The following is an 11,540-nucleotide window of genomic DNA, read 5'->3' as shown; positions in this document are numbered from 1 at the left end:
GCTATAAATAAAATCCTATCTGGTAGTTTTGATCAATTAAACTACATAATTAACAAAGATGGTCCATCCGTCTTAGGTTGTCTAATTTGCAGTACAGTGTTAAAGTACCTCTATGGAAGACTAGTTTGTTTAGAAATTAGAGCATTCATAGTGATTTACTGGATTTGATTTAAAAGACACAGCAGGAGTTGGCAAAATTCACATATCATGGGGTTAATGTGGGTTAGAATGTAGCTATTTGTAATACAAAAATATTGCATACCAAATACACACATCTGATTTCTTCTAATCCTAGTTCATCTTCTTTGCAGAAAGGAGTTAGTCTGCCAAAAACAAAAAAAGAAAAAAAAATTTAAGCCAGCTGTGTTTGCCACTCTGAGGACACAGAGATCTGCCATTTTCAATTTCTAGAGCAAGAGAATGCTGGGTGGGAGTGACTCACACGACAGCCACTGGAAAGGTGTCCCCTAGCTGACAGCTGCCACAGCTCACCAGGTCTGTCTGGTCAGGACACTCCAACATCATGAGTTCTTTCAGTCTGAGCAGTTATGAGGCTCAGGGAGTGTCACAATGATGGAGGACAGGAACAAGATGAACAGCCGAGCACAAGTGTTCTAAGCCATCCACACACAACCCTCAGAACCCCCAAATCCGTCTGTGTTCCTGAGATTTACTGGCACAAAAGATGCTCTCTAATCAAGTTCATATTAGGCATCGTGGAATTTTCCATCCCAAGCCCTAAGTAGCTGATCTCATTATAACATAAAAAGTGATTTATCAAAATATTTTAGTCTTAAAACCAACCTAATATAACAGCGATCGGAGGTCCTCCTGGTGTGTTCTGTACTCCTTAACGTGCATAATTATCGAACAACCACCTTGCTTTTCTGGAAGCAACAGCATTTCAGAAAATTTCCCCAGTTCTTCAGGTTTTTGCATGGTTCTGAGACCATTCTAACTTCTTCAAGCTATTCTCATTCAAGGACCCACTCGACAGCAGCCTGAAGATGCAACAGCCACACACAAGTGTAAAGACACTAAAACACAGAGCGGAGGATTCCAGGCCTTGCGGAAAGCCTCCACAGGCCAAAGGGGGCTTCACATTTTCAACACATTCAAGTTCTAAGCGAGTATTTGCAAATTCCGCCTTCCTGAAGAGCTGCTGAGTGCTGCTCCTTGGCTACCTCAATTAAGCTCCTAACAAGAGCCCCTTGAAAGATTTCCAGTCACTGTAGAAAATCAAACTTACTTTTCTCCTCTGCCACTGCAAGTGGATGATGGAGCCTACCCAGCCTGAGAACAGGCTGACATCTCACTGTCATTTCCACCAGTAGAGCCAGTCCTCCCTGGGCATGTGACACCAAGCTGTCACTGACCCGAGTTCATCCCTTTAAGCTGCCAGACCCCAATGTACATGGGCAATAAATACCTTGCATCCAAAGAGAATATTTTAGTCTCCCAAAATCCATGCTATAACCTATTCCTTGAACAATAGCATCGCTGTGTAGGTGACAGTTTACTGGCCCAGGCTCTAACACTCCTGAGATCTCAGCCTACCTGAATGCCTAGTACAGTGTCTGACTCAAGTGGTTGCTGATTCATCTCAAAGATTCATTCCTTCAAGTTTGAATCCTTCTGCTTGTCTCTGAGAACACTTGCTGTTTCTTCTTTGACCTGACCACTGAACCCGCCTTGCCAACTCAGGCAAACTACTGCAAATTGGAATGTTACTATCCTGGGGCCGGGGCGGGGTGGGGGTGGGGGTGGGGAGATTACCATAATCTCTATACAGAGGAAAAGATTCCAGCATAGCACACTGCCACCTGCCCTCCTGCCAGAAAACATCAAAGGATGCTGGGTATAATATAACAGAGACCCTCTCAACTTGAAAGCCTCGCTTGCAAGAAAATTATAAAAATCACCAGTAGCAGATTAAAAAATAATAATAATAAAATAATTCAAAAAAAAATTCCAAAAACCAGAAGCTGAAACTACTGTTAAGATCAGGTTAGAACTTTATCCTGGTCCCTAAACACAAACTTCTTGTCTTAAAAGCACAGAGGTGGAAGGCAAGCCTTTAGGCTCAACTAATGAGTTAGAGTTAAGATCATTCAGGAAGATGGAGCTGGTGAAAGTCTCCATTATGAGAGATTTTCCCACTATCAAAACAAAGAAACCTGCTTCAGGCTGCCTAACCTCCAAGGAGGGCAAGCTGGAGGAGTTTTACATGGGTACACGCTATGGGCCGGCCCTCACCAGGGCCCAGATGTAAGCCATAGCCTGCCACGGAATTAACTGAGAAACTCCAAGCAATGGCCCAACAAAGAGGTCATCCCAAAGCTCCTGATTCTAACCCCAAAGCTCCCCATTCTAGCATGAGAAGGCTGCCATCCCACCATCAACAATAGCACAGAGTTTTCTGATACTAGGACAAGACTCAGAATGCCCAACAGAAGGAAGCAGATGAGGTGATTCTTTCTCAAGGGACATTACACCACAGCATAAGAAGAAATCCAAGCAAAATAAGCCTGGCATTCTAGGGAAGAAATTAATCAGATGTCAGTTCAGTAACATCGGGATCAACATCTGGATAGGACATGCGTAGAGAGGCGTACTGCAGTTGACAGTGCATGTCCCCACAGGCTCGCTCATCCAATACTTACTCCCCAACTGGTGGCACTGCTCTAGGAGGCTGGGGCCTAACTGAGGGAAATGGGTCGCTGAAGGGTGGACTTGGAGGGTTATCTTGTGCCCAGCCATCTCTGCTTCCTAGTCCACAGGATGTGAGAGACCCAGGGCCACACTCTTACTGCCGAGAACTCTGCCATGCCTCTCCAGCAATGATGGGCTGCACCCTCTTGAACTCCAGCCAAAATCAGTCTTTCCTCCCTCAAGTCATTTCTGTCAGTTATCTGACTACATCAGCATGGAAAGCTAATGCTGGCATGTCACCTGTCACTGTTCCAAAGGTGAACTCCACAATACTCATAGGAAAATACTAGTAAATCAAAAATGAAAGCTATTCTATAAAATTATCAAAAGTATACAAAAGTATGAAGGTTCTGAAAAAGCAAGAAACCAGAAATGGCCACAGACAGGATAGGGTTAAGATGGGACTGCTGAATGCAATAGGTACCCTAGGACACTGTAGGTATTTATCACTATTATGTCATGCTAATTTCTCAGGCTTGACAAATGATCCTCACAGCACATTAACCTGAAGGCTGACATATAAGGAAACACAATCACACTGCAAGTGAGTAAGGGGATATTAAAACTCTGTCTTGGAATTCTTCCTATAAAGCCAAGTAATTCCAGAATAAAAAGATAAAGAAAATTCTATCTGGCTTTGATGGTGCATACTTTCAATCACAGCACTCAGCAGACAGAGTCATGAGGATTTTAAGTTGAATGTCATCCTGAACTACACAGTAAGACCTTGTCTCCAAACAAAACAAAACAAAATTTAACAAAGTAATCAACAAAAGATTCTAGTATGAAATTAAATATAAGCATAAGAAAAATTTTAGCCATAGCTAAGAGGGAAATCAGTGAGAATAGAATAAATGTAAAAATATCTGGGTGTGGTGGTGCACACCTTTGATTCCAACATTTGGAAGGCAGAGGCAAACATATCTCTGTGAGCTCAAGGCCAGCCTAGTCTACAGTGAGTTCTAGGCTATCCAGCAGACCTTGTCTTCTTAGGGGTAGGGGGTGGGATATAAAAATGATAGAAAAGCATGAGACAATATATTTCAAGACCTAAAAGCAAATAACTGCCAATAAAGATTACTATACCCAGCAAAATTATGTTCCAAAACTAACAAAAAAATGAGGATGTTTCAAAATAAACAAAAGCAGTTATGACAACCAGTCCAGCACTGCAAAAATTTCTTAAAAGAATCCTATAAAGGGAGAAGAAAGACTACCTCATCCATAAGAGCCATGAAAAAAAAGGGGCAGGTGAACAGTGAAAAGCCAGGGAAGAACCAATCATGCCCAACACAGCAGATGAGCAACCCCGAAACTAACAGGGAAGAAATACCAGAATATTTCCAAGTCTACCAGAATATTGCCAAACAAAATCATAGGAAGTAATAGTCCTTTTCAATAATAACCTAAATGTAACTGGACTAAAGCCACCAATATAAAAACAGACTGAATGACTGATCAAAACACAAGAACCAAAAAACTCTAGAAAACACACATAACTAGCAAAAATGCCCCCAAACTGAGAGTCAAAAGATGGGAATCAACCCAAAGGAAACTGTAAACAAGTAGACATAGCTATTATTATATCTGATAAAGCAGACTTAAACACTTAAAAACAAAAGAGATAAAGAAGGCCATTAAATATTAATAAAGGGAACAATCCATCAACAATGGTAGACATTTATACACCCAGCATTGGGGCTCCCAATTTCGTTAAACACTGAAAAGCATGAATGGCCATAGATCCTGACATAATAGTAGTGAGAGGCCTCAATACCCCACTCTCATATTTAGAGAGGCCTTTATGATGGTTACTATTGTCAGTCTGACAGGATCTAGAATCGCCTAGGAGACAAGCCTCCTGGCATGCCTGTAAGGGATTATCTGAGTTAACTGAGGTACAAAGGCCCACCCTTAAAGAGGGCAGCACCATTCCCTGGGCTTGGGTCCTGAGCTACATAAAAAGGAGAAAGCTAGAAGCACAAACACTCATCTCCCTCTGCTTCCTGACCAGGAATGTGATGTGACCAGCTGCCTCAGGCTCCTGCTACATGAATTCCTAGCCATGATGGACTCTGGAACTATGAGCCAAAATAAATCTTATTTCCCTTGAGTTGCTGTTGCCTGGGTATTTTATCATAGCAACAGGAACATCAACTGAGATAGTCTTCCAAAGTTAACAAAGAAATTTCAGAGTTAATATACCACAGACCAGCTGGATGGACAGATATGTATAGGATATTCCATTTGACTGACAGGGATTCTTCTCGACAGCACAGGGAACCTCCAAAACTGATCACATCATAGGCCACAAAACAACCCTTGGCAAATGCAGAAAGACAGATGGGGGTGGGGGTGGGATGGGGGAAGAAGTGGGGAAGGAGGACAGAAGGAGGAGGGGAGGAGGGGAGGGAGAGAGAATTCTTTGTATCCTTTCAGTCTACAGTGGAGAAAAAAAAAACAGCAAGAGAAACTTCAGAAACTACAAAAATACCTTTAGATGGAACAATATACTTTTGAATGAATAGCTGAGTCACCAAAGAAATCAAGGAAGGAATAATTCCTTGCAACAAATTAAAAGGACAGAGCAACCTACTAGGTCCTCTGGGACATGGCTAAAGCAGTCCTTAAGAAGGAAGTTTATAGCTGTAAGTGCTCCCATTAAGAAATCTCAACTAGGGGCAGGAGAGAATGCTCAATGGTTAAGAGCACTCACTTCCAGAGGACCCAGGTTTGGCTTCAAGCACCAAGATGGCAGCTCACAACCATCTCTAACTCCAATCCCAGGAGACCCAATGCCCTCTTCTGGCTTCTGTGTGTACTGCATGTACATGGTGCACAGGCAAACAGTCCACACACATAAAATAAAAACAAATCTTAAAAAACAAACCAATAACAACCAGGTATAATGGTGCACAAAATACCAGAACTTGGGAGGCAAAGGCTAGCAGGTCTCTGTGAATTCCAGGACAGCCAGAGCTACGTAGTGAGACCCTGTCTTGAAAAAAAAAAACAAAAAACAAAAAAAACAAACTTAAACCAAGGAAGAGGAAAAGAAAAAGACAGAGACCTCAATGAAACAGTCTAATGATGTGCCTTTAAAACAACAAACTAGCCCAAAACTCAGTGGCAGCAAGGAATAAAAACTACGGCAGAAACTAATGAACTAGAGACTGAAAGAACAATACATAGAGTCAATCCATCAAAGAGTTTGTTCTTTGGAAAGGTTGACAAGACTGATAAACTCCTATTCACACCAGCAACAAGAGACAAGGCCCAAGTTAGTAAAGCAAGAGACAAAAAAAGGATTGTTACATTCACTCCAATGGAATCCAGAAAAGCATTAGGGGGTATTTTGAAAACTTATATTCTGAAAGCTGAAAAGGAAATGGAAAAAAAAACTGATAAATTTCTAGATGTGTATGACCTACAAAAATTAAAGTTAAAAAAATAAATAATTTTAAAACAGACCTATTACAAGCAATGAGATCAAAGCTATAATTGAAAATTTCTCCCTACAAAGAGAAGCCCAAGACCACATAAATTCACTGCTAAAGTCTATCAAGCTTTTTTAAAAAGTATTTCATTTATTTATTTATTGTGTGATATGCATGCACATGCACATCACAGTGCACATGTGGAGGTCAGAGGACAACTTTCAGGGATCTATTATTTACTTCCACCATGAGGGTCCCAGGGGTAGATCTCAGGCCATTAGGCTTATCCACGGAGCCATTTTATTGACTCTACCAAATTTTTATGGAATATCTAATACCAACTCTTTTCTCAAACTGTTCCACAAAGTAGAAAGGAAAAGCTGTACTATCCTGATACCCAAACAAGATAAAGACATAACAAAAAAGAAAACCCAGACCAATTTCCCTGATGGGCAAGGCGTAAAAATTCTTAACAAAACACTTGCAAACCAAATTCAAGAACATATTAAGACAACCTTACATTATGACCAAGTAGACTTCATCCTAGGATTACAAGATTCAACATCCACAAATCAATAAACATGATATGCCACATAAATACTCATATAGACAGAAATCAAGTGATCCCTTCAATAGAGGAGAAATGGCATTTGACAAGGTTCGATGTGTCTTCATGATAAACGTCCTAGAAAAATTAGGAATAGATGGAGTATACCTCAAAATAATAAAGGCAATATATCACAGACTAGATAAGATAGGGATGCCCACTCTCTCCATTCATAATTCAGTATAATGCTTGAAGTCTTAGCCAGAGTACTAAGACAAGAGAAGGATTAGGAAAAACATTCCATTCACAATAGTTCCAAAAACAGTAAGATAATAAAGCATCTAGTAATAAACTTGGCCAAGGAAGTAAAGGACCTTTATAATGAAAACTTGAAGACAGTAAAAAAGAGGATACTAGAGGGCATAAGGCACACTGCCTGCCTTCAGACTGGCAGAATTAATACTGCAAAGATGTCTACAATACCACAAGTCATCTACCAAAAGCCCAATGACATTCTTCACAGAATTAGAAAAGAATAAATTAAACACGAAGAAACAGCCAAAGTAATCTTTATCGGGAAGAACTAGCTGATGTCAATATCTGACCTCAAATTACAATGTGTGTGTGTGTGTGTGTGTGTGTGTGTGTGTGTGTGTGTGTGTGTAGATAGATGGATGGATGGATGGATGAATGGATGGATGGATGGATGGGAGGGGAGGGGAGGGGAGAGGAGGGGAGGGGAGGGGAGGGAGGGGGAGGGGGAGAGGGAGGGGAGGGACAGTGGGAGAGGGAGAGGGAGAGGGAGAGGGAGAGGAGAGGAGAGAGCATGGTAGGCACAAAAACAGACATGTTGACAAATGGAACAGAACATGGGACCTAGAAATAGGTCTACATACTAGAAAAAAGAAAGCCCACTCAACAAATAGGGCTGGCCAAACTAGGTATCCACCTACAGAAGAAATTAGATCCTTCTCTCTCACCCTGAACAAAAAAATCAATTCAAAGTGGATCAAAGGATACTAAAACATGAAACCACTAGAGGTAAATACTTCAAGAAACAAGTACAGACAAGAACTTTCTGGCCAGGATGTCAATAGCACAGGAAATAAGTAACAGGACAACATGAAATTTCAATTTGTGCATAGCAAAGGAAACTATCTGCAGAGTGAACAGAGACTACAGAATGAGTTCTCTCTTGCTGGCTATACTTCATACAGGGGTTAATATCAAATATGCAAGGGCTGGAGAGATGGCTCAGTGGGTGAGAGCACTTGCTTAGCAAACAAGATGACCTGAGTTCAAATCCCTGACACTCATGTGAAAAAGCCTAGTGTAGCTACATATGCCCTGCAACCCCACAGTGGAAGCAGAAGGCAGATCCTAGAAGCTTGCTGGCCCGCCATAATCTAGCCAAAAATGGTAAGCTTTAGGTTTAACCAGAGACTCTGTCTCAAAACATAAGGTGAAGAACAAGAGAGCAACAGACTGACACCCTCCTCTGGTCTCCACATGCATGCACATGGACACCCACACACCCATACACATGTACATAACTACACATGCACATGCACAAAAAATAGGATATATAAAGAACTGCAAACATTAAACACCCCAAAAAAAAAAAAAACCCACACAAACAAATCTGTCAGTCAGATAGGCTAATGAAATGAACAGACAATTCTCAAAAGAAACAGAAATGGCCCATATAAGAGCTTTAACACATGTTCAACATCTCCAGCCATCAGGGAAATAGAAATTAAAACTACTCTGAGATTTCATCTCACCCCAGTCTGAATGGCTGTCATTAAGAAATGACACTAACAAATGACAACAAATGCTGGCAAGGATGTGGGGAGAATGAACCCTTTTCACTGCAGAAGGAATGTAAATTGTTGCAATGATGGGAGTCAGTGTGGTTTCTCAAAAAGTCAAAACCAGAACTATCATATGACCAAGCTATACCACTCCTGCATGTCCCGCAGGGCTTTGCATCCTACCAGAAACATTTACACATCCCTGTTCATCTGTTCATCTGCCCTACTCACAATAGCAAAGAAATGAAACTATGGATAAGAGAGAGAGAGAGAGAGAGAGAGAGAGAGAGAGAGAGAGAGAGAGAGAGAGAGAGAGAGAGATGGGGAAGAGGGAGAGAGAGAGAGAGAGAGGGAGAGATATTGAGATTTTACTCAGCTATATGAAAATGAAATCTGTAGAAAAATGGTTGAAACTGGCAAGTATTAAGCTAGGTAACAGACTCAAAAAGACAAAAATTTCATTTCTGCTCATACACAGATCATAGCCTATGTTTACATGTGTGGTATATAAGTGAGGTGAGTGTAGACATAGAGTATAAAACTGGAGGAGCACAAAGGAAGAAAGAGTTGTTGAGGGGGTGGGGCCAATAGGACATAGGAGGAGGGAAAGCGGAAGGGAGGTTTGGGAGTGGGTAGAAGGGGACGGGGTGGGGGCGGGTTTCAAGGGATAGGAGGAACATCAACAAAAGCAAAGTATCTGGAAATGTCAAAATGAAACCTAACACTGTATATGCTAATTTAAAAATGAAACCAAATGAAAAGGAACTGAATAAAATGAATCAGTTCTCAGTGACCTTTATGAAACAATAAAAGATAACAGATAATACTTATTCTCTCAGTCCTTCCCTATCCCTGTCCCTTCCTCCACAGTCTTGCTATGAAGAACAGGCTGGCCTTGAACTTGCAAACTGCCTACGTCAGCCTTCCAAGTGCTGGTATTACAGAAAGGCATGTCCCAGCACACCCTGTTTAAAATTTGCACAACACAAATGTAACTGATGATTCAGAACTAGAGAAAGAGGTAGAGAAGCAAACAATCTTTAAAGAAATAACCAAAGTATTTCCACACTTTTTGAAAACTGTTATCTAAGATTTTTAGGAGGTACCACCCAACTAAACAAACATGGGACAGACATCTATGTCCATTATAGCTAAAATGTAGCTGTGAAAATATATCACCTACAGAGACAAGGGGAAACATCTGCAAGCATAAAGAAAAAGTAATCTATCAACCTAGAATTCCATACCTAGGAAAAATATTTTTTCAAAACATAAAGGCAATAGCTAAGTGTAGTGATACATGTCTGTAATCCTAGCGTTAAGGAAATAGGATTGTGAGTTTGAGACTACTCTGAGCTATAAGACCTTGTCTCCAAAAATATACATATTTATGTATACATACTCACATATGCATGCAGGAATGGGGGGGAGGTAATCTGGCAAAGTGGTTACTGTGCAAACAAGAGTACCTGAATCCACCCCCCCCCCCAATGTTCCTAAAAAGCCAGGAGTGGCAGCAAATGCCTATAACCCCAGCACTGGGGGGAGGGGGAGAGGCGGGAGACAAATAGCAGTGAGAGAGGCAGGCTCCAGGCACTCACTGGCAGATAATGCAGCCAGAGCAGCAAGCTCCAGGGTCAGAGACCATGTCTCAAAAAAAATAGGTGGAAAGCAATGGAGGACACTCAAAGTCAACCTCTGGCCTCCACACATGTGAACAAACTGGTAAACATACCTGTGTGCACACACACACACCACAAAATAGTATTTTTTTTAGGTGCCCATACAAGGGGGTGAAAAGTGCAGGCAGACAGACTTGGCGCTTCACATCAACACTGTCAAGTCGTAAGTCCCTGAGGGTAGGAGACCCAAACCTGGTGGCAACTTTACTTCAAGGTATAGAAAATAATGAAAAGAAACAAATACTAAATTCATGGGTAGACAAGGATTTCTGCACATTTTCATTTCTTTTAAAAGATAATGGGGGCGTGGAGAGATGGCTCAGTGGTTAAGAGCACTGACTGATTTCCCAGAGGACCCAGGCTCAATTCCCAGCACCCACACGGCAGCTCACAACTGTCTGTAACTCTAATTCCAGGGGATCTGACACCCTCACATAGACATACATGCAGGCAAAAACACTAACACACATAAAAATAAAAATTTCAAAAAAAAAATGACAGGAATGACAAAATGAGGGTCTCGGCAAGTGCTTCCACCCCCAAACAATAATAAAGTTGGAGAGCTTTAGATGGTACATATAGTGGAAACTGTCACCACAGGAAGAACTTCACCTGCCCCTCCCTCCCACACACACACACACCTTCAACTGGAGACTGACAGGTAAACACCAGGACAACTTAACAGAGCAGAAGCCGACCAGCAAGGGCATCCACAGAAACCAGTGTCCAGGTAGGAAGCCCAGACAGAATGCCTTCCAAACCACACACTGTGTGGGCTTCACTCCCAAGCCTTCTTACCAGTTTTGTACATGAACTCTGTCAAGGACAGCTTGCCTGGCTATCAAGCAAAAACTGCAAGGCACACTAAAGACCAAACAGTCTGAAGAGATGAGGCATCTTCAGAAATTTGCAGGTACATGAGAATGCTGGGATTATCAGACCAAGGATCCGAAACTGGGATTTATGTCCTAAGAATATTAATGGGTAAAGTGGGTAAATGAAAGAACTGAGCAATGTAAGCAGATATGAAAATTTTAAGTAAAGTACCAAAAAGGGCCAGAAATGCAATACACGTGAAGATAAAGAATGCCTGCTGGATCCATTAGTAAACGAGTATGGCCTACAGTCTGAGCTGGAAGACACCCTGACAGAAACCTCAAACTTGAAAAGCAAACAGAAATGAACAGAAAAGTCAAAAGTTTGGGGGAAACTACAAACAAATGCAAAGCAGAGATTCACAAAGGAAGAGAAAAAGAAACAGAAAACTACTGGAGACAATGACTGAAAATCTTCCCCAAATTAATGCCAGCCACTAAATCATACACTCACTCAAGCTCAGAGAAAAGAA

General features: G+C 41.4%; 1 protein-coding gene across 1 annotated transcript in view; it reads right to left on the bottom strand.

Moving 5' to 3' along the window:
• Window positions 1–215: 215 nt before the first annotated feature.
• Window positions 216–11,540, bottom strand: part of Uri1 (URI1 prefoldin like chaperone) — an 85,687-nt gene continuing 74,362 nt past the window's right edge. The window contains exon 12 of the transcript XR_009381649.1: window positions 216–323. The gene's annotated coding sequence lies outside the window, so the exon portion shown is untranslated. The remainder of the gene's footprint in view (window positions 324–11,540) is intronic.

This window comes from Peromyscus eremicus, chromosome 1 (genome assembly GCF_949786415.1).
Source record: "Peromyscus eremicus chromosome 1, PerEre_H2_v1, whole genome shotgun sequence".
Taxonomy (NCBI): Eukaryota; Metazoa; Chordata; class Mammalia; order Rodentia; family Cricetidae; genus Peromyscus; species Peromyscus eremicus.
Note: the sequence above shows the minus strand (reverse complement) of the source record. Positions and strands in the feature narration are given on the sequence as shown.